This window comes from Taudactylus pleione, unplaced genomic scaffold, assembly GCF_031769625.1.
Source record: "Taudactylus pleione unplaced genomic scaffold, aTauple2 ptg000912l, whole genome shotgun sequence".
NCBI classification, from domain to species: Eukaryota; Metazoa; Chordata; class Amphibia; order Anura; family Myobatrachidae; genus Taudactylus; species Taudactylus pleione.
Genome location: NW_028285313.1, coordinates 297,263 through 322,961, shown reverse-complemented (window position 1 = coordinate 322,961; position 25,699 = coordinate 297,263). Strand labels below are relative to the sequence as shown.

The 25,699-nt window shown below is 42.1% G+C and overlaps 1 protein-coding gene across 12 annotated transcripts in view; it reads left to right on the top strand.

Annotated features, from left to right (window-relative positions):
- Positions 1–25,699, top strand: part of RAP1GAP (RAP1 GTPase activating protein) — a 269,542-nt gene that overhangs the window by 97,601 nt on the left and 146,242 nt on the right. Inside the window, exon 1 of one of the 12 annotated variants that reach the window (XM_088459484.1) lies at positions 25,496–25,530. The exons of the other annotated variants lie outside the window; for them this stretch is intronic. The gene's annotated coding sequence lies outside the window, so the exon portion shown is untranslated. Of the gene's footprint in view, positions 1–25,495; positions 25,531–25,699 lie in introns of those variants that run through there. 12 annotated transcript variants of the gene reach the window in all.

Below are 25,699 nucleotides of genomic sequence, written 5' to 3'. Positions count from 1 at the left end.
AGTGAGGAATGATAGACATAGAGGGGGAGATATGAGAGTGAGGAATGAGATACATAGAGGGAGAGATGAGAGTGAGGAATGAGATACATAGAGGGAGAGATATGAGAGTGAGGAATGAGATACATAGAGGGAGTGATATGAGAGTGAGGAATGAGATACATGGAGCGAGAGATATGAGATACATTGAGCGAGATATATGAGATTGAGGAATGAGATACATAGAGGGAGAGATATGAGAGTGAGGAATGAGATACATAGAGCGGGATATATGAGAGTGAGGAGAGAGATACATAGAGGGAGAGATATGAGAGTGAGGAATGAGATACATAGAGGGAGAGATATGAGATACATAGAGCGAGATATATGAGATTGACGAATGAGATACATAGAGCGAGATATATGAGAGTGAGGAATGAGATACATAGAGGGAGAGATATGAGATTGAGGAATGAGATACATAGAGGGAGAGATATGAGAATGAGGAATGAGACATAGAGGGAGAGATATGAGAGTGAGGAATGAGATACATAAAGGGAGAGATATGAGAGTGAGGAATGAGATACATAGAGGGAGAGATATGAGAGTGAGGAATGAGATACATAGGGGGAGAGATATGAGAGTGAGGAATGAGATACACAGAGGGAGAGATATGAGAGAGAGGAATGAGATACATAGAGGGAGAGATATGAGAGTTTGGAATGAGATACATAGAGGGAGAGATATGAGAGTGAGGAATGAGATACATAGAGGGAGAGATATGAGAGAGGAATGAGATACATAGAGGGAGAGATATGAGAGTGAGGAATGATAGACATAGAGGGGGAGATATGAGAGTGAGGAATGAGATACATAGAGGGAGAGATGAGAGTGAGGAATGAGATACATAGAGGGAGAGATATGAGAGTGAGGAATGAGATACATAGAGGGAGAGATATGAGAGTGAGGAATGAGATACATAGAGGGAGAGATATGAGAGTGAGGAATGAGATACATAGAGGGAGAGATATGAGAGTGAGGAATGAGATACATAGAGGGAGAGATATGAGAGAGGAATGAGATACACAGAGGGAGAGATATGAGAGAGGAATGAGTTACACAGAGGGAGAGATATGAGAGTGAGGAATGAGATACATAGAGGGAGAGATATGAGAGTGAGGAATGAGATACATAGAGGGAGAGATATGAGAGTGAGGAATGAGATACATAAAGCGGGATATATGAGAGTGAGGAATGAGATACATAGAGGGAGAGATATGAGAGTGAGGAATGAGATACATAGAGGGAGAGATATGAGAGTGAGGAATGAGATACATGGAGGGAGAGATATGAGATACATAGAGCGAGATATATGAGATTGAGGAATGAGATACATAGAGGGAGAGATATGAGAGTGAGGAATGAGATACATAGAGCGGGATATATGAGAGTGAGGAGAGAGATACATAGAGGGAGAGATATGAGAGTGAGGAATGAGATACATAGAGGGAGAGATATGAGATACATAGAGCGAGATATATGAGATTGATGAATGAGATACATAGAGGGAGATATATGAGAGTGAGGAATGAGATACATAGAGGGAGAGATATGAGAGTGAGGAATGAGATACATAGAGGGAGAGATATGAGAATGAGGAATGAGACATAGAGGGATAGATATGAGAGTGAGGAATGAGATACATAAAGGGAGAGATATGAGAGTGAGGAATGAGATACATAGAGGGAGAGATATGAGAGTGAGGAATGAGATACACAGGGGTAGAGATATGAGAGTGAGGAATGAGATACACAGAGGGAGAGATATGAGAGAGAGGAATGAGATACATAGAGGGAGAGATATGAGAGTGAGGAATGAGATACATAGAGGGAGAGATATGAGAGTGAGGAATGAGATACATAGAGGGAGAGATATGAGAGAGGAATGAGATACATAGAGGGAGAGATATGAGAGTGAGGAATGATAGACATAGAGGGGGAGATATGAGAGTGAGGAATGAGATACATAGAGGGAGAGATGAGAGTGAGGAATGAGATACATAGAGGGAGAGATAAGAGTGAGGAATGAGATACATAGAGGGAGAGATAAGAGTGAGGAATGAGATACATAGAGGGAGAGATATGAGAGTGAGGAATGAGATACATAGAGGGAGAGATATGAGAGTGAGGAATGAGATACATAGAGGGAGAGATATGAGAGAGGAATGAGATACATAGATGGAGAGATATGAGAGTGAGGAATGAGATACACAGAGGGAGAGATATGAGAGAGGAATGAGATACATAGAGGGAGAGATATGAGAGTGAGGAATGAGATACATAGAGGGAGAGATATGAGAGTGAGGAATGAGATACATAGAGGGAGAGATATGAGAGTGAGGAATGAGATTCATAGAGGGAGAGATATGAGAGAGGAATGAGATACATAGAGGGAGAGATATGAGAGTGAGGAATGAGATACATAGAGGGAGAGATATGAGAGTGAGGAATGAGATACATAGAGGGAGAGATATGAGAGTGAGGAATGAGATACATAGAGGGAGAGATATGAGAGAGGAATGAGATACATAGAGGGAGAGATATGAGAGTGAGGAATGATAGACATAGAGGGGGAGATATGAGAGTGAGGAATGATAGACATAGAGGGGGAGATATGAGAGTGAGGAATGAAATACATAGAGGGAGAGATGAGAGTGAGGAATGAGATACATAGAGGGAGAGATGAGAGTGAGGAATGAGATACATAGAGGGAGAGATATGAGAGTGAGGAATGAGATACATAGAGGGAGAGATATGAGAGAGGAATGAGATACATAGATGGAGAGATATGAGAGTAAGGAATGAGATACACAGAGGGAGAGATATGAGAGAGGAATGAGATACATAGAGGGAGAGATATGAGAGTGAGGAATGAGATACATAGAGGGAGAGATATGAGAGTGAGGAATGAGATACATAGAGGGAGAGATATGAGAGTGAGGAATGAGATTCATAGAGGGAGAGATATGAGAGAGGAATGATAGACATAGAGGGGGAGATATGAGAGTGAGGAATGAGATACATAGATGGAGAGATATGAGAGAGGAATGAGATACATAGAGGGAGAGATATGAGAGTGAGGAATGAGATACATAGAGGGAGAGATATGAGAGAGGAATGAGATACATAAAGGGAGAGATATGAGAGTGAGGAATGATAGACATAGAGGGAGAGATATGAGAGTGAGTAATGAGATACATAGAGGGAGAGATACGAGAGTGAGGAATGAGATACATAGAGGGAGAGATATGAGAGTGAGGAATGAGATACATAGAGGGAGAGATATGAGAGAGGAATGAGATACATAGAGGGAGAGATATGAGAGTGAGGAATGATAGACATAGAGGGGGAGATATGAGAGTGAGGAATGAGATACATAGATGGAGAGATATGAGAGTGAGGAATGAGATACATAGAGGGAGAGATATGAGAGTGAGGAATGAGATACATAGAGGGAGAGATATGAGAGAGGAATGAGATACATAGAGGGAGAGATATGAGAGTGAGGAATGATAGACATAGAGGGGGAGATATGAGAGAGGAATGAGATACATAGAGGGAGAGATATGAGAGTGAGGAATGAGATACATAGAGGGGGAGATATGAGAGTGAGGAATGAGATACATAGAGGGAGAGATATATGAGAGTGAGGAATGAGAATATAGGGAGAGATATGAGAGTGAGGAATGAGATACATAGAGGGAGAGATATGAGAGTGAGGAATGAGATACATAGAGGGAGAGATATGAGAGAGGAATGAGATACATAGAGGGAGAGATATATGAGAGTGAGGAATGAGAATATAGGGAGAGATATGAGAGTGAGGAATGAGATACATGGAGGGAGAGATATGAGAGTGAGGAATGAGATACATAGAGGGAGTAATATGAGAGTGAGGAATGAGATACATAGGGTTTTATTTACTTCAATCCGCATATTGAATGCAGGTTGTAGTGTGATATTATCAACTGAATTCTGGTAAGTGCTATTAAGGGAGGGGGGGGTCTGCGAATTCAGGGGTGGCGGGGCTTAGCGCCGGGGGGTAGCAGCAGCGGCCGGGCGGCGCATGCGCAGGCACTTTGTCACTGTATTTTTGGCGTTAATACTGTGACTAGTGTGCGGAGGGGATTCGCAGGGACAGAGCTTTATCTCAAGCTTTGTCCCTGGAAGGGATTTGTAGTAGATCCCTCTGATATTGCCTATATCACACTACAATATCACACTACAATCTGCATTCAATATGTGAATTGTAGTAAATAGAGCCCATAGGGTTTGGGGTAGAATTTTACAAATTTTTCTCCAATTGCCCTGTAATAACTATAGGTGATACTAAAATAATGTGAAAAGGGTGTGAAAACACCCTTTTCACTTTATTTTAGTAAAAATAATGTTAATAAATAGAGCCCATAGAGAGGGAGAGATGAGAGTGAGGAATAAGCTACATGGAGGAGCGATATGAGAGTGAGGAATGAGATACATAGGGGGAGAGATATGAGAGTGAGGAATGAGATACATGGAGGGAGAGATATGAGATACATAGAGCGAGATATATGAGATTGAGGAATGAGATACATAGAGGGAGAGATATGAGAGTGAGGAATGAGATACATAGAGGGACAGATATGAGAGTGAGGAATGAGATACATAGAGCGGGATATATGAGAGTGAGGAGTGAGATACATAGAGGGAGAGATATGAGAGTGAGGAATGAGATACATAGAGGGAGAGATATGAGAGTGAGGAATGAGATACATAGAGGGAGAGATATGAGATACATAGAGCGAGATATATGAGATTGATGAATGAGATACATAGAGCGAGATATATGAGAGTGAGGAATGAGATACATAAAGGGAGAGATATGAGAGTGAGGAATGAGATACATAGAGGGAGAGATATGAGAATGAGGAATGAGACATAGAGGGAGAGATATGAGAGTGAGGAATGAGATACATAGAGGGAGAGATATGAGAGTGAGGAATGAGATACATAGAGGGAGAGATATGAGAGTGAGGAATGAGATACATAGGGGGAGAGATATGAGAGTGAGGAATGAGATACACAGAGGGAGAGATATGAGAGAGAGGAATGAGATACATAGAGGGAGAGATATGAGAGTGAGGAATGAGATACATAGAGGGAGAGATATGAGAGTGAGGAATGAGATACATAGAGGGAGAGATATGAGAGAGGAATGAGATACATAGAGGGAGAGATATGAGAATGAGGAATGATAGACATAGAGGGGGAGATATGAGAGTGAGGAATGAGATACATAGAGGGAGAGATGAGAGTGAGGAATGAGATACATAGAGGGAGAGATGAGAGTGAGGAATGAGATACATAGAGGGAGAGATATGAGAGTGAGGAATGAGATACATAGAGGGAGAGATATGAGAGTGAGGAATGAGATGCATAGAGGGAGAGATATGAGAGAGGAATGAGATACATAGATGGAGAGATATGAGAGTGAGGAATGAGATACATAGAGGGAGAGATATGAGAGTGAGGAATGAGATACATAGAGCGAGATATATATGAGAGTGAGGAATGAGATACATGGAGGGAGTGATATGAGAGTGAGGAATGAGATACATAGAGGGAGAGATATGAGAGTGAGGAATGAGATACATAGGGGGAGAGATATGAGAGTGAGGAATGAGATACATAGAGGGAGAGATATGAGAGTGAGGAATGAGATACATAGAGGGAGAGATATGAGAGTGAGGAATGAGATACATAGAGGGAGAGATATGAGAGTGAGGAATGAGATACATAGAGGGAGAGATATGAGAGTGAGGAATGAGATACATAGAGGGAGAGATATGAGAGAGGAATGAGATACACAGAGGGAGAGATATGAGAGAGGAATGAGATACACAGAGGGAGAGATATGAGAGTGAGGAATGAGATACATAGAGGGAGAGATATGAGAGTGAGGAATGAGATACATAGAGGGAGAGATATGAGAGTGAGGAATGAGATACATAAAGCGGGATATATGAGAGTGAGGAATGAGATACATAGAGGGAGAGATATGAGAGTGAGGAATGAGATACATAGAGGGAGAGATATGAGAGTGAGGAATGAGATACATGGAGCGAGAGATATGAGATACATAGAGCGAGATATATGAGATTGAGGAATGAGATACATAGAGGGAGAGATATGATAGTGAGGAATGAGATACATAGAGCGGGATATATGAGAGTGAGGAGAGAGATACATAGAGGGAGAGATATGAGAGTGAGGAATGAGATACATAGAGGGAGAGATATGAGATACATAGAGCGAGATATATGAGATTGACGAATGAGATACATAGAGCGAGATATATGAGAGTGAGGAATGAGATACATAGAGGGAGAGATATGAGAGTGAGGAATGAGATACATAGAGGGAGAGATATGAGAGTGAGGAATGAGACATAGAGGGAGAGATATGAGAGTGAGGAATGAGATACATAAAGGGAGAGATATGAGAGTGAGGAATGAGATACATAGAGGGAGAGATATGAGAGTGAGGAATGAGATACATAGGGGGAGAGATATGAGAGTGAGGAATGAGATACACAGAGGGAGAGATATGAGAGAGAGGAATGAGATACATAGAGGGAGAGATATGAGAGTTTGGAATGAGATACATAGAGGGAGAGATATGAGAGTGAGGAATGAGATACATAGAGGGAGAGATATGAGAGAGGAATGGAGATACATAGAGGGAGAGATATGAGAGTGAGGAATGATAGACATAGAGGGGGAGATATGAGAGTGAGGAATGAGATACATAGAGGGAGAGATGAGAGTGAGGAATGAGATACATAGAGGGAGAGATATGAGAGTGAGGAATGAGATACATAGAGGGAGAGATATGAGAGTGAGGAATGAGATACATAGAGGGAGAGATATGAGAGTGAGGAATGAGATACATAGAGGGAGAGATATGAGAGTGAGGAATGAGATACATAGAGGGAGAGATATGAGAGAGGAATGAGATACACAGAGGGAGAGATATGAGAGAGGAATGAGATACACAGAGGGAGAGATATGAGAGAGGAATGAGATACATAGATGGAGAGATATGAGAGTAAGGAATGAGATACACAGAGGGAGAGATATGAGAGAGGAATGAGATACATAGAGGGAGAGATATGAGAGTGAGGAATGAGATACATAGAGGGAGAGATATGAGAGTGAGGAATGAGATACATAGAGGGAGAGATATGAGAGTGAGGAATGAGATTCATAGAGGGAGAGATATGAGAGAGGAATGATAGACATAGAGGGGGAGATATGAGAGTGAGGAATGAGATACATAGATGGAGAGATATGAGAGAGGAATGAGATACATAGAGGGAGAGATATGAGAGTGAGGAATGAGATACATAGAGGGAGAGATATGAGAGAGGAATGAGATACATAAAGGGAGAGATATGAGAGTGAGGAATGATAGACATAGAGGGAGAGATATGAGAGTGAGTAATGAGATACATAGAGGGAGAGATACGAGAGTGAGGAATGAGATACATAGAGGGAGAGATATGAGAGTGAGGAATGAGATACATAGAGGGAGAGATATGAGAGAGGAATGAGATACATAGAGGGAGAGATATGAGAGTGAGGAATGATAGACATAGAGGGGGAGATATGAGAGTGAGGAATGAGATACATAGATGGAGAGATATGAGAGTGAGGAATGAGATACATAGAGGGAGAGATATGAGAGTGAGGAATGAGATACATAGAGGGAGAGATATGAGAGAGGAATGAGATACATAGAGGGAGAGATATGAGAGTGAGGAATGATAGACATAGAGGGGGAGATATGAGAGAGGAATGAGATACATAGAGGGAGAGATATGAGAGTGAGGAATGAGATACATAGAGGGGGAGATATGAGAGTGAGGAATGAGATACATAGAGGGAGAGATATATGAGAGTGAGGAATGAGAATATAGGGAGAGATATGAGAGTGAGGAATGAGATACATAGAGGGAGAGATATGAGAGTGAGGAATGAGATACATAGAGGGAGAGATATGAGAGAGGAATGAGATACATAGAGGGAGAGATATATGAGAGTGAGGAATGAGAATATAGGGAGAGATATGAGAGTGAGGAATGAGATACATGGAGGGAGAGATATGAGAGTGAGGAATGAGATACATAGAGGGAGTAATATGAGAGTGAGGAATGAGATACATAGGGTTTTATTTACTTCAATCCGCATATTGAATGCAGGTTGTAGTGTGATATTATCAACTGAATTCTGGTAAGTGCTATTAAGGGAGGGGGGGGTCTGCGAATTCAGGGGTGGCGGGGCTTAGCGCCGGGGGGTAGCAGCAGCGGCCGGGCGGCGCATGCGCAGGCACTTTGTCACTGTATTTTTGGCGTTAATACTGTGACTAGTGTGCGGAGGGGATTCGCAGGGACAGAGCTTTATCTCAAGCTTTGTCCCTGGAAGGGATTTGTAGTAGATCCCTCTGATATTGCCTATATCACACTACAATATCACACTACAATCTGCATTCAATATGTGAATTGTAGTAAATAGAGCCCATAGGGTTTGGGGTAGAATTTTACAAATTTTTCTCCAATTGCCCTGTAATAACTATAGGTGATACTAAAATAATGTGAAAAGGGTGTGAAAACACCCTTTTCACTTTATTTTAGTAAAAATAATGTTAATAAATAGAGCCCATAGAGAGGGAGAGATGAGAGTGAGGAATAAGCTACATGGAGGAGCGATATGAGAGTGAGGAATGAGATACATAGGGGGAGAGATATGAGAGTGAGGAATGAGATACATGGAGGGAGAGATATGAGATACATAGAGCGAGATATATGAGATTGAGGAATGAGATACATAGAGGGAGAGATATGAGAGTGAGGAATGAGATACATAGAGGGACAGATATGAGAGTGAGGAATGAGATACATAGAGCGGGATATATGAGAGTGAGGAGTGAGATACATAGAGGGAGAGATATGAGAGTGAGGAATGAGATACATAGAGGGAGAGATATGAGAGTGAGGAATGAGATACATAGAGGGAGAGATATGAGATACATAGAGCGAGATATATGAGATTGATGAATGAGATACATAGAGCGAGATATATGAGAGTGAGGAATGAGATACATAAAGGGAGAGATATGAGAGTGAGGAATGAGATACATAGAGGGAGAGATATGAGAATGAGGAATGAGACATAGAGGGAGAGATATGAGAGTGAGGAATGAGATACATAGAGGGAGAGATATGAGAGTGAGGAATGAGATACATAGAGGGAGAGATATGAGAGTGAGGAATGAGATACATAGGGGGAGAGATATGAGAGTGAGGAATGAGATACACAGAGGGAGAGATATGAGAGAGAGGAATGAGATACATAGAGGGAGAGATATGAGAGTGAGGAATGAGATACATAGAGGGAGAGATATGAGAGTGAGGAATGAGATACATAGAGGGAGAGATATGAGAGAGGAATGAGATACATAGAGGGAGAGATATGAGAATGAGGAATGATAGACATAGAGGGGGAGATATGAGAGTGAGGAATGAGATACATAGAGGGAGAGATGAGAGTGAGGAATGAGATACATAGAGGGAGAGATGAGAGTGAGGAATGAGATACATAGAGGGAGAGATATGAGAGTGAGGAATGAGATACATAGAGGGAGAGATATGAGAGTGAGGAATGAGATGCATAGAGGGAGAGATATGAGAGAGGAATGAGATACATAGATGGAGAGATATGAGAGTGAGGAATGAGATACATAGAGGGAGAGATATGAGAGTGAGGAATGAGATACATAGAGCGAGATATATATGAGAGTGAGGAATGAGATACATGGAGGGAGTGATATGAGAGTGAGGAATGAGATACATAGAGGGAGAGATATGAGAGTGAGGAATGAGATACATAGGGGGAGAGATATGAGAGTGAGGAATGAGATACATAGAGGGAGAGATATGAGAGTGAGGAATGAGATACATAGAGGGAGAGATATGAGAGTGAGGAATGAGATACATAGAGGGAGAGATATGAGAGTGAGGAATGAGATACATAGAGGGAGAGATATGAGAGTGAGGAATGAGATACATAGAGGGAGAGATATGAGAGAGGAATGAGATACACAGAGGGAGAGATATGAGAGAGGAATGAGATACACAGAGGGAGAGATATGAGAGTGAGGAATGAGATACATAGAGGGAGAGATATGAGAGTGAGGAATGAGATACATAGAGGGAGAGATATGAGAGTGAGGAATGAGATACATAAAGCGGGATATATGAGAGTGAGGAATGAGATACATAGAGGGAGAGATATGAGAGTGAGGAATGAGATACATAGAGGGAGAGATATGAGAGTGAGGAATGAGATACATGGAGCGAGAGATATGAGATACATAGAGCGAGATATATGAGATTGAGGAATGAGATACATAGAGGGAGAGATATGATAGTGAGGAATGAGATACATAGAGCGGGATATATGAGAGTGAGGAGAGAGATACATAGAGGGAGAGATATGAGAGTGAGGAATGAGATACATAGAGGGAGAGATATGAGATACATAGAGCGAGATATATGAGATTGACGAATGAGATACATAGAGCGAGATATATGAGAGTGAGGAATGAGATACATAGAGGGAGAGATATGAGAGTGAGGAATGAGATACATAGAGGGAGAGATATGAGAGTGAGGAATGAGACATAGAGGGAGAGATATGAGAGTGAGGAATGAGATACATAAAGGGAGAGATATGAGAGTGAGGAATGAGATACATAGAGGGAGAGATATGAGAGTGAGGAATGAGATACATAGGGGGAGAGATATGAGAGTGAGGAATGAGATACACAGAGGGAGAGATATGAGAGAGAGGAATGAGATACATAGAGGGAGAGATATGAGAGTTTGGAATGAGATACATAGAGGGAGAGATATGAGAGTGAGGAATGAGATACATAGAGGGAGAGATATGAGAGAGGAATGGAGATACATAGAGGGAGAGATATGAGAGTGAGGAATGATAGACATAGAGGGGGAGATATGAGAGTGAGGAATGAGATACATAGAGGGAGAGATGAGAGTGAGGAATGAGATACATAGAGGGAGAGATATGAGAGTGAGGAATGAGATACATAGAGGGAGAGATATGAGAGTGAGGAATGAGATACATAGAGGGAGAGATATGAGAGTGAGGAATGAGATACATAGAGGGAGAGATATGAGAGTGAGGAATGAGATACATAGAGGGAGAGATATGAGAGAGGAATGAGATACACAGAGGGAGAGATATGAGAGAGGAATGAGATACACAGAGGGAGAGATATGAGAGTGAGGAATGAGATACATAGAGGGAGAGATATGAGAGTGAGGAATGAGATACATAGAGGGAGAGATATGAGAGTGAGGAATGAGATACATAAAGCGGGATATATGAGAGTGAGGAATGAGATACATAGAGGGAGAGATATGAGAGTGAGGACTGAGATACATAGAGGGAGAGATATGAGAGTGAGGAATGAGATACATGGAGCGAGAGATATGAGATACATAGAGCGAGATATATGAGAGTGAGGAATGAGATACATAGAGGGAGAGATATGAGTGTGAGGAATGAGATACATAGAGCGGGATATATGAGAGTGAGGAGAGAGATACATAGAGGGAGAGATATGAGAGTGAGGAATGAGATACATAGAGGGAGAGATATGAGATACATAGAGCGAGATATATGAGATTGACGAATGAGATACATAGAGCGAGATATATGAGAGTGAGGAATGAGATACATAGAGGGAGAGATATGAGAGTGAGGAATGAGATACATAGAGGGAGAGATATGAGAATGAGGAATGAGACATAGAGGGAGAGATATGAGAGTGAGGAATGAGATACATAAAGGGAGAGATATGAGAGTGAGGAATGAGATACATAGAGGGAGAGATATGAGAGTGAGGAATGAGATACATAGGGGGAGAGATATGAGAGTGAGGAATGAGATACACAGAGGGAGAGATATGAGAGAGAGGAATGAGATACATAGAGGGAGAGATATGAGAGTTTGGAATGAGATACATAGAGGGAGAGATATGAGAGTGAGGAATGAGATACATAGAGGGAGAGATATGAGAGAGGAATGGAGATACATAGAGGGAGAGATATGAGATTGAGGAATGAGATACATAGAGGGAGAGATATGAGAATGAGGAATGAGACATAGAGGGAGAGATATGAGAGTGAGGAATGAGATACATAAAGGGAGAGATATGAGAGTGAGGAATGAGATACATAGAGGGAGAGATATGAGATACATAGAGCGAGATATATGAGATTGATGAATGAGATACATAGAGCGAGATATATGAGAGTGAGGAATGAGATACATAGAGGGAGAGATATGAGAGTGAGGAATGAGATACATAGAGGGAGAGATATGAGAATGAGGAATGAGACATAGAGGGAGAGATATGAGAGTGAGGAATGAGATACATAGAGGGAGAGATATGAGAGTGAGGAATGAGATACATAGAGGGAGAGATATGAGAGTGAGGAATGAGATACATAGGGGGAGAGATATGAGAGTGAGGAATGAGATACACAGAGGGAGAGATATGAGAGAGAGGAATGAGATACATAGAGGGAGAGATATGAGAGTGAGGATTGAGATACATAGAGGGAGAGATATGAGAGTGAGGAATGAGATACATAGAGGGAGAGATATGAGAGAGGAATGAGATACATAGAGGGAGAGATATGAGAGTGAGGAATGATAGACATAGAGGGGGAGATATGAGAGTGAGGAATGAGATACATAGAGGGAGAGATGAGAGTGAGGAATGAGATACATAGAGCGAGATATATGAGATTGATGAATGAGATACATAGAGCGAGATATATGAGAGTGAGGAATGAGATACATAGAGGGAGAGATATGAGAGTGAGGAATGAGATACATAGAGGGAGAGATATGAGAATGAGGAATGAGACATAGAGGGAGAGATATGAGAGTGAGGAATGAGATACATAGAGGGAGAGATATGAGAGTGAGGAATGAGATACATAGAGGGAGAGATATGAGAGAGGAATGGAGATACATAGAGGGAGAGATATTAGAGTGAGGAATGATAGACATAGAGGGGGAGATATGAGAGTGAGGAATGAGATACATAGAGGGAGAGATGAGAGTGAGGAATGAGATACATAGAGGGAGAGATATGAGAGTGAGGAATGAGATACATAGAGGGAGTGATATGAGAGTGAGGAATGAGATACATAGAGGGAGAGATATGAGAGTGAGGAATGAGATACATAGAGGGAGAGATATGAGAGTGAGGAATGAGATACATAGAGGGAGAGATATGAGAGAGGAATGAGATACACAGAGGGAGAGATATGAGAGAGGAATGAGATACACAGAGGGAGAGATATGAGAGTGAGGAATGAGATACATAGAGGGAGAGATATGAGAGTGAGGAATGAGATACATAGAGGGAGAGATATGAGAGTGAGGAATGAGATACATAGAGGGAGAGATATGAGAGTGAGGAATGAGATGCATAGAGGGAGAGATATGAGAGAGGAATGAGATACATAGATGGAGAGATATGAGAGTGAGGAATGAGATACATAGAGGGAGAGATATGAGAGTGAGGAATGAGATACATAGAGCGAGATATATATGAGAGTGAGGAATGAGATACATGGAGGGAGTGATATGAGAGTGAGGAATGAGATACATAGAGGGAGAGATATGAGAGTGAGGAATGAGATACATAGAGGGAGAGATATGAGAGTGAGGAATGAGATACATAGAGGGAGAGATATGAGAGTGAGGAATGAGATACATAGAGGGAGAGATATGAGACTGAGGAATGAGATACATAGAGGGAGAGATATGAGAGTGAGGAATGAGATACATAGAGGGAGAGATATGAGAGTGAGGAATGAGATACATAGAGGGAGAGATATGAGAGAGGAATGAGATACACAGAGGGAGAGATATGAGAGAGGAATGAGATGCACAGAGGGAGAGATATGAGAGTGAGGAATGAGATACATAGAGGGAGAGATATGAGAGTGAGGAATGAGATACATAGAGGGAGAGATATGAGAGTGAGGAATGAGATACATAAAGCGGGATATATGAGAGTGAGGAATGAGATACATAGAGGGAGAGATATGAGAGTGAGGAATGAGATACATAGAGGGAGAGATATGAGAGTGAGGAATGAGATACATGGAGCGAGAGATATGAGATACATAGAGCGAGATATATGAGATTGAGAAATGAGATACATAGAGGGAGAGATATGAGAGTGAGGAATGAGATACATAGAGCGGGATATATGAGAGTGAGGAGAGAGATACATAGAGGGAGAGATATGAGAGTGAGGAATGAGATACATAGAGGGAGAGATATGAGATACATAGAGCGAGATATATGAGATTGACGAATGAGATACATAGAGCGAGATATATGAGAGTGAGGAATGAGATACATAGAGGGAGAGATATGAGAGTGAGGAATGAGATACATAGAGGGAGAGATATGAGAGTGAGGAATGAGACATAGAGGGAGAGATATGAGAGTGAGGAATGAGATACATAAAGGGAGAGATATGAGAGTGAGGAATGAGATACATAGAGGGAGAGATATGAGAGTGAGGAATGAGATACATAGGGGGAGAGATATGAGAGTGAGGAATGAGATACACAGAGGGAGAGATATGAGAGAGAGGAATGAGATACATAGAGGGAGAGATATGAGAGTTTGGAATGAGATACATAGAGGGAGAGATATGAGAGTGAGGAATGAGATACATAGAGGGAGAGATATGAGAGAGGAATGGAGATACATAGAGGGAGAGATATGAGAGTGAGGAATGATAGACATAGAGGGCTAGATATGAGAGTGAGGAATGAGATACATAGAGGGAGAGATGAGAGTGAGGAATGAGATACATAGAGGGAGAGATATGAGAGTGAGGAATGAGATACATAGAGGGAGAGATATGAGAGTGAGGAATGAGATACATAGAGGGAGAGATATGAGAGTGAGGAATGAGATACATAGAGGGAGAGATATGAGAGAGGAATGAGATACACAGAGGGAGAGATATGAGAGAGGAATGAGATACACAGAGGGAGAGATATGAGAGTGAGGAATGAGATACATAGAGGGAGAGATATGAGAGTGAGGAATGAGATACATAGAGGGAGAGATATGAGAGTGAGGAATGAGATACATAAAGCGGGATATATGAGAGTGAGGAATGAGATACATAGAGGGAGAGATATGAGAGTGAGGAATGAGATACATAGAGGGAGAGATATGAGAGTGAGGAATGAGATACATGGAGCGAGAGATATGAGATACATAGAGCGAGATATATGAGATTGAGGAATGAGATACATAGAGGGAGAGATATGAGAGTGAGGAATGAGATACATAGAGCGGGATATATGAGAGTGAGGAGAGAGATACATAGAGGGAGAGATATGAGAGTGAGGAATGAGATACATAGAGGGAGAGATATGAGATACATAGAGCGAGATATATGAGATTGACGAATGAGATACATAGAGCGAGATATATGAGAGTGAGGAATGAGATACATAGAGGGAGAGATATGAGAGTGAGGAATGAGATACATAGAGGGAGAGATATGAGAATGAGGAATGATACATAGAGGGAGAGATATGAGAGTGAGGAATGAGATACATAAAGGGAGAGATATGAGAGTGAGGAATGAGATACATAGAGGGAGAGATATGAGAGTGAGGAATGAGATACATAGGGGGAGAGATATGAGAGTGAGGAATGAGATACACAGAGGGAGAGATATGAGAGAGAGGAATGAGATACATGGAGGGAGAGATATGAGAGTTTGGAATGAGATACATAGAGGGAGAGATATGAGAGTGAGGAATGAGATACATAGAGGGAGAGATATGAGAGAGGAATGGAGATACATAGAGGGAGAGATATTAGAGTGAGGAATGATAGACATAGAGGGGGAGATATGAGAGTGAGGAATGAGATACATAGAGGGAGAGATGAGAGTGAGGAATGAGATACATAGAGGGAGAGATATGAGAGTGAGGAATGAGATACATAGAGGGAGTGATATGAGAGTGAGGAATGAGATACATAGAGGGAGAGATATGAGAGTGAGGAATGAGATACATAGAGGGAGAGATATGAGAGTGAGGAATGAGATACATAGAGGGAGAGATATGAGAGAGGAATGAGATACACAGAGGGAGAGATATGAGAGAGGAATGAGATACACAGAGGGAGAGATATGAGAGTGAGGAATGAGATACATAGAGGGAGAGATATGAGAGTGAGGAATGAGATACATAGAGGGAGAGATATGAGAGTGAGGAATGAGATACATAAAGCGGGATATATGAGAGTGAGGAATGATATACATAGAGGGAGAGATATGAGAGTGAGGAATGAGATACATAGAGGGAGAGATATGAGAGTGAGGAATGAGATACATGGAGCGAGAGATATGAGATACATTGAGCGAGATATATGAGATTGAGGAATGAGATACATAGAGGGAGAGATATGAGAGTGAGGAATGAGATACATAGAGCGGGATATATGAGAGTGAGGAGAGAGATACATAGAGGGAGAGATATGAGAGTGAGGAATGAGATACATAGAGGGAGAGATATGAGATACATAGAGCGAGATATATGAGATTGACGAATGAGATACATAGAGCGAGATATATGAGAGTGAGGAATGAGATACATAGAGGGAGAGATATGAGATTGAGGAATGAGATACATAGAGGGAGAGATATGAGAATGAGGAATGAGACATAGAGGGAGAGATATGAGAGTGAGGAATGAGATACATAAAGGGAGAGATATGAGAGTGAGGAATGAGATACATAGAGGGAGAGATATGAGAGTGAGGAATGAGATACATAGGGGGAGAGATATGAGAGTGAGGAATGAGATACACAGAGGGAGAGATATGAGAGAGAGGAATGAGATACATAGAGGGAGAGATATGAGAGTTTGGAATGAGATACATAGAGGGAGAGATATGAGAGTGAGGAATGAGATACATAGAGGGAGAGATATGAGAGAGGAATGAGATACATAGAGGGAGAGATATGAGAGTGAGGAATGATAGACATAGAGGGGGAGATATGAGAGTGAGGAATGAGATACATAGAGGGAGAGATGAGAGTGAGGAATGAGATACATAGAGGGAGAGATATGAGAGTGAGGAATGAGATACATAGAGGGAGAGATATGAGAGTGAGGAATGAGATACATAGAGGGAGAGATATGAGAGTGAGGAATGAGATACATAGAGGGAGAGATATGAGAGTGAGGAATGAGATACATAGAGGGAGAGATATGAGAGAGGAATGAGATACACAGAGGGAGAGATATGAGAGAGGAATGAGTTACACAGAGGGAGAGATATGAGAGTGAGGAATGAGATACATAGAGGGAGAGATATGAGAGTGAGGAATGAGATACATAGAGGGAGAGATATGAGAGTGAGGAATGAGATACATAAAGCGGGATATATGAGAGTGAGGAATGAGATACATAGAGGGAGAGATATGAGAGTGAGGAATGAGATACATAGAGGGAGAGATATGAGAGTGAGGAATGAGATACATGGAGGGAGAGATATGAGATACATAGAGCGAGATATATGAGATTGAGGAATGAGATACATAGAGGGAGAGATATGAGAGTGAGGAATGAGATACATAGAGCGGGATATATGAGAGTGAGGAGAGAGATACATAGAGGGAGAGATATGAGAGTGAGGAATGAGATACATAGAGGGAGAGATATGAGATACATAGAGCGAGATATATGAGATTGATGAATGAGATACATAGAGGGAGATATATGAGAGTGAGGAATGAGATACATAGAGGGAGAGATATGAGAGTGAGGAATGAGATACATAGAGGGAGAGATATGAGAATGAGGAATGAGACATAGAGGGAGAGATATGAGAGTGAGGAATGAGATACATAAAGGGAGAGATATGAGAGTGAGGAATGAGATACATAGAGGGAGAGATATGAGAGTGAGGAATGAGATACACAGGGGGAGAGATATGAGAGTGAGGAATGAGATACACAGAGGGAGAGATATGAGAGAGAGGAATGAGATACATAGAGGGAGAGATATGAGAGTGAGGAATGAGATACATAGAGGGAGAGATATGAGAGTGAGGAATGAGATACATAGAGGGAGAGATATGAGAGAGGAATGAGATACATAGAGGGAGAGATATGAGAGTGAGGAATGATAGACATAGAGGGGGAGATATGAGAGTGAGGAATGAGATACATAGAGGGAGAGATGAGAGTGAGGAATGAGATACATAGAGGGAGAGATAAGAGTGAGGAATGAGATACATAGAGGGAGAGATAAGAGTGAGGAATGAGATACATAGAGGGAGAGATATGAGAGTGAGGAATGAGATACATAGAGGGAGAGATATGAGAGTGAGGAATGAGATACATAGAGGGAGAGATATGAGAGAGGAATGAGATACATAGATGGAGAGATATGAGAGTGAGGAATGAGATACACAGAGGGAGAGATATGAGAGAGGAATGAGATACATAGAGGGAGAGATATGAGAGTGAGGAATGAGATACATAGAGGGAGAGATATGAGAGTGAGGAATGAGATACATAGAGGGAGAGATATGAGAGTGAGGAATGAGATTCATAGAGGGAGAGATATGAGAGAGGAATGAGATACATAGAGGGAGAGATATGAGAGTGAGGAATGAGATACATAGAGGGAGAGATATGAGAGTGAGGAATGAGATACATAGAGGGAGAGATATGAGAGTGAGGAATGAGATACATAGAGGGAGAGATATGAGAGAGGAATGAGATACATAGAGGGAGAGATATGAGAGTGAGGAATGATAGACATAGAGGGGGAGATATGAGAGTGAGGAATGATAGACATAGAGGGGGAGATATGAGAGTGAGGAATGAAATACATAGAGGGAGAGATGAGAGTGAGGAATGAGATACATAGAGGGAGAGATGAGAGTGAGGAATGAGATACATAGAGGGAGAGATATGAGAGTGAGGAATGAGATACATAGAGGGAGAGATATGAGAGAGGAATGAGATACATAGATGGAGAGATATGAGAGTAAGGAATGAGATACACAGAGGGAGAGATATGAGAGAGGAATGAGATACATAGAGGGAGAGATATGAGAGTGAGGAATGAGATACATAGAGGGAGAGATATGAGAGTGAGGAATGAGATACATAGAGGGAGAGATATGAGAGTGAGGAATGAGATTCATAGAGGGAGAGATATGAGAGAGGAATGATAGACATAGAGGGGGAGATATGAGAGTGAGGAATGAGATACATAGATGGAGAGATATGAGAGAGGAATGAGATACATAGAGGGAGAGATATGAGAGTGAGGAATGAGATACATAGAGGGAGAGATATGAGAGAGGAATGAGATACATAAAGGGAGAGATATGAGAGTGAGGAATGATAGACATAGAGGGAGAGATATGAGAGTGAGTAATGAGATACATAGAGGGAGAGATACGAGAGTGAGGAATGAGATACATAGAGGGAGAGATATGAGAGTGAGGAATGAGATACATAGAGGGAGAGATATGAGAGAGGAATGAGATACATAGAGGGAGAGATATGAGAGTGAGGAATGATAGACATAGAGGGGGAGATATGAGAGTGAGGAATGAGATACATAGATGGAGAGATATGAGAGTGAGGAATGAGATACATAGAGGGAGAGATATGAGAGTGAGGAATGAGATACATAGAGGGAGAGATATGAGAGAGGAATGAGATACATAGAGGGAGAGATATGAGAGTGAGGAATGATAGACATAGAGGGGGAGATATGAGAGAGGAATGAGATACATAGAGGGAGAGATATGAGAGTGAGGAATGAGATACATAGAGGGGGAGATATGAGAGTGAGGAATGAGATACATAGAGGGAGAGATATATGAGAGTGAGGAATGAGAATATAGGGAGAGATATGAGAGTGAGGAATGAGATACATAGAGGGAGAGATATGAGAGTGAGGAATGAGATACATAGAGGGAGAGATATGAGAGAGGAATGAGATACATAGAGGGAGAGATATATGAGAGTGAGGAATGAGAATATAGGGAGAGATATGAGAGTGAGGAATGAGATACATGGAGGGAGAGATATGAGAGTGAGGAATGAGATACATAGAGGGAGTAATATGAGAGTGAGGAATGAGATACATAGGGTTTTATTTACTTCAATCCGCATATTGAATGCAGATTGTAGTGTGATATTATCAACTGAATTCTGGTAAGTGCTATTAAGGGAGGGGGGGGTCTGCGAATTCAGGGGTGGCGGGGCTTAGCGCCGGGGGGGTAGCAGCAGCGGCCGGGCGGCGCATGCGCAGGCACTTTGTCACTGTATTTTTGGCATTAATACTGTGACTAGTGTGCGGAGGGGATTCGCAGGGACAGAGCTTTATCTCAAGCTTTGTCCCTGGAAGGGATTTGTAGTAGATCCCTCTGATATTGCCTATATCACACTACAATATCACACTACAATCTGCATTCAATATGTGAATTGTAGTAAATAGAGCCCATAGGGTTTGGGGTAGAATTTTACAAATTTTTCTCCAATTGCCCTGTAATAACTATAGGTGATACTAAAATAATGTGAAAAGGGTGTGAAAACACCCTTTTCACTTTATTTTAGTAAAAATAATGTTAATAAATAGAGCCCATAGAGAGGGAGAGATGAGAGTGAGGAATAAGCTACATGGAGGAGCGATATGAGAGTGAGGAATGAGATACATAGGGGGAGAGATATGAGAGTGAGGAATGAGATACATAGATGGAGAGATATGAGAGTGAGGAATGAGATACATAGGGGGAGAGATATGAGAGTGAGGAATGAGATACATAGATGGAGAGATATGAGAGTGAGGAATGAGATACATAGAGGGAGAGATATGAGAGTGAGGAATGAGATACATAGAGGGAGAGATATGAGACATGAAATGAGATACATGGAGGGTAGAGATACGTGAAGGGGAGTGATATGAGAGTGAGTGATTAGATACATGGAGGGGAGAAATATGAGAGTGAGGAATGAAATACATGGTGGGGAGAGAGTGAACATTTGTCCTCTAAAGACTGTGTAAGAGCAGGGAGTGTGGTAGAATGTTTGTCCATTATAAACTGTGTAAGATTAGGAAGTGTGATAGAGTGCTTGTCCCCTATATACTGTGTAAGAGCAGAGTGTGTGGTAGATTGCTTGTCCCCAATAGACTGTGTAAGAGCAGGGGGTGTGGTAGAATGCTTGTCCCCTATAGACTGTGTTAGAGCAGGGGATGTGGTAGAATGCTTGTCCACTATAGACTGTGTAAGAGCAGGGGGTGTGGTAGAATGCTTGTCCACTATAGACTGTGTAAGAGCAGGGGGTGTGGTAGAATGCTTGTCCCCTATAGACTGTGTAAGAGCAGGGGATGTGGTAGAATGCTTGTCCACTATAGACTGTGTAAGAGCAGGGGGTGTGGTAGAATGTTTGTCCACTATAGACTGTGTAAGAGCAGGGGGTGTGGTAGAATGCTTGTCCCCTATAGACTGTGTAAGAGCAGGGGATGTGGTAGAATGCTTGTCCACTATAGACTGTGTTAGAGCAGTAGGGTGTGTGGGAGAATGCTTGTCCCCTATAGACTGTGTAAGAGCAGCAGGGTGTGTGGTAGAATGCTTGTCCCCTATAGACTCTGTAAGAGCAGGGAATGTGGTAGAATGCTTGTCCACTATAGACTGTGTTAGAGCAGCAGGGTGTGTGGTAGAATGCTTGTCCCCTATAGACTGTGTAAGAGCAGGGAATGTGGTAGAATGCTTGTCCACTATAGACTGTGTTAGAGCAGCAGGGTGTGTGGGAGAATGCTTGTCCCCTATAGACTGTGTAAGAGCAGCAGGGTGTGTGGTAGAATGCTTGTCCCCTATAGACTGTGTAAGAGCAGGGAATGTGGTAGAATGCTTGTCCACTATAGACTGTGTTAGAGCAGCAGGGTGTGTGGTAGAATGCTTGTCCCCTATAGACTGTGTAAGAGCAGGGAATGTGGTAGAATGCTTGTCCAGTATAGACTGTGTTAGAGCAGCAGGGTGTGTGGTAGAATGCTTGTCCCCAATAGACTGTGTAAGAGCAGGGAGTGTGGTAGAATGCTTGTCCACTATAGACTGTGTAAGAGCAGCAGGGTATGTGGTAGAATGCTTGTCCCCTATAGACTGTGTAAGAGCAGGGGGTGTGGTAGATTGCTTGTCCCCAATATACTGTGTAAGAGCAGGGAGTGTGGTAGAATGCTTGTCCACTATAGACTGTGTAAGAGCAGGAAGTAAGTTATAATGCTTGGCTCCTATAGACTGTGTAAGAGCAGGGAGTGTGGTAGAATTCTTGTTCCCTGTAGAATATGTAAGAACAAGGAGTATGGTAAAAGGCTTGTCCCCTGTAGATTGCGTAAGAGCAGGGAGTGTGGTAGAATGCCTGCCTCCTATAGAATATATGATCAGGGAGTGTGGTAGAATGCTTGTATATAGAATGTGTAAGAGCAAGGGGAGTGGTAGTATGCTTGTCCCTTATAGACTGTGTAAGAGCAGGGAGAAAGTTATGAAGCTTGTCTGCTATATACTTTGTAAAAGCAGGGAGTGTGGTAGAATGCTTGTCCCCTATATACTGTGTAAGAGCAGAGTGTGTGGTAGATTGCTTGTCCCCTATAGACTGTGTAAGAGCAGGGGGGGGGGGTGGTAGAATGCTTGTCCCCAATAGACTGTGTAAGAGCAGGGAGTGTGGTAGAATGCTTGTCCACTATAGACTGTGTAAGAGCAGGGGGTGTGGTAGAATGCTTGTCCCCTATAGACTGTAAGAGCAGGGGATGTGGTAGAATGCTTGTCCACTATAGACTGTGTAAGAGCAGCAGGGTGTGTGGTAGAATGCTTGTCCCCTATAGACTGTGTAAGAGCAGCAGGGTGTGTGGTAGAATGCTTGTCCCCTATAGACTGTGTAAGAGCAGGGAGTGTGGTAGAATGCTTGTCCACTGTAGACTGTGTAAGAGCAGCAGGGTGTGTGGTAGAATGCTTGTCCCCTATAGACTGTGTAAGAGCAGGGGGTGTGGTAGATTGCTTGTCCCCAATAGACTGTGTAAGAGCAGGGAGTGTGATAGAATGCTTGTCCACTATAGACTGTGTAAGAGCAGGAAGTAAGTTATAAAGCTTGGCTCCTATAGACTGTGTAAGAGCAGGGAGTGTGGTAGAATTCTTGTTCCCTGTAGAATATGTAAGAACAAGGAGTATGGTAAAAGGCTTGTCCCCTGTAGATTGCGTAAGAGCAGGGAGTGTGTTAGAATGCCTGCCTCCTATAGAATATATGATCTGGGAGTGTGGTAGAATGCTTGTATATAGAATGTGTAAGAGCAAGGGGAGTGGTAGAATGCTTGTCCCTTATAGACTGTGTAAGAGCAGGGAGAAAGTTATGAAGCTTGTCTGCTATATACTTTGTAAAAGCAGGGAGTGTGGTAGAATGCTTGTCCCCCCAATACAATGTCTATGATCAGGGAGTGTGGTAGAATGTTTGTTCCCTATAGAATGTGTAGGATCAGGTAGAATGGTTGTCTCCTGTAGAATGTGTAAGAGCAGGGAGTGTGGTAAAAGGCTTGTCCCCTATAGATTGCATAAGAGCAGGGAGTGTGGTAGAATGCCTGCCTCCTATAGAATATATGATCAGGGAGTGTGGTAGAATGCTTGCCTCCTGTAGACTGTGTAAGAGCAGGGAGTGTGGTAGAATGCTTGTCTCCTGTAGAATGTGTAAGAGCAGGGAGTGTGGTAGAATGCTTGTCCCCTATAGACTGTGTAAAAGAAAAGAGTAAGTTAGAAAACTTGTCACACTTAGACATTATATCATTATATTTTTGTTTTTATTTTTCTTGTTCTTTGTTTCATCCTCCAAATGACCAGTTGGCTTATGCCTGTGTTTGAAAGCGTCAGTATAGAGAAGTAGGAGGGGCCTGAAAGCAATTTCTGAGCTGCTGGACCCCCCACTAGAGTGTCCTATAATTAATATGGTTGCAAGACAGCAATAAGTTAAATGGTAGATGGAGGATTTTCCTTTGTTCTGGAAATACTATGTTGCTGCATTGTGTCCCGTGCGGTGTGAGTACAGTGAGATATGGTTACTGAGCAGTGTGCAGATGTGTGCTCCTTACATATCTCTGCCTGGAAATATTCCAAGGAGATTGGAGCCCAGAGGTCAGTCCCATGATTATCACCTTGGAGGGTAATGGATGTGCTGATACAGTGTCCCAGATAGAACACAGTCCAGTGCCACCTTCCTATATGCAGACCTTGAAATGTGAAAATATTAAGACTGGAGATTGGTAAAACTGAAATCATAACATGAAGAGGACATGGATGATGATAATATAACACGTAGAAGATTCTGATGGTAACATTGTGAGGACTATAACATACTGTAACGTGGAGAGTTCTCAGATCATTAGATAACCTGGATAGGACCTGGCTGATCAGATAAAATGAAGTGGATCACAATGATTAGATAACATGCAGAGGCTTCAGATCATAAGATAACATGCAGAGGCTTCAGATCATAAGATAACATGCAGAGGCTACAGATCATAAGATAACACGGAGTGGCCTCAGATAATTAGATAACATGGAGAGGCCTCTTATTATTAGATGACACTGAGAGGCCTCAGATCATTATATAACACGGAAAGGCCTCAGATAATTTGATGATAAATACCTCAGAGCATTCGATAACACGAAGTGGCCTCACTTCATTTGATAACATGGGGAGGCCTCAGTTAATTAGATAACACGCAGAGGCCTCAGATCATTTGATAACATGGAGAGGTCTCAGATCATTAGATAACACAAAGAGGCCTCAGGTCATTAGATAACACAAAGAAGCCTCAGATCATTCGATCACACGCAGAGGCCTCAGATCATTAGATAACATGGAGAGGCCTGAGATCATCCAATAACATGGAGAGACCTCAGAGCATTTGATAACAGGGAGAGGCCTCAGATCATTTGATAACATGGAGAGGCCTCAGATCATTTGATTACATGGAGAGGCCTCAGATCATTTGATAACACAGAGAGGCCTCAGACCATTCAATAACATGCAGAAGCCTCAGTTCATTAGATAATACGCAGAGGCCTCAGATCATTGAATAACATGCCGAGGCCTCAGATCATTCGATAACATGCAGAGGCCTCATAACATCATGACCAGCTGTGCTCTCCCGTAAATCTCATTGCACAGGATCCTGTCCTCTGGGACTAAACAGTAGAACAAAACAAGTGCGTAGAAAACAAGGTGATATGAAACCTGCAGAACAAACAGGAGAACTGCTGTAAATCATAGATGGGTAACAACAGCACCAGAGGTCAGTACTGTATATTGCTCTTGTACTGTATAGATTCTATAGGTTATTGGCTCAATCATCTGAACATTACCAGTGATTGCGATAGAAATGTAACTTTTAATTTGCATTAGTCTGTACTCCGTGCTGAATAGGTTACAGCTATACGTTCTATACACTGAGAACTGATTAG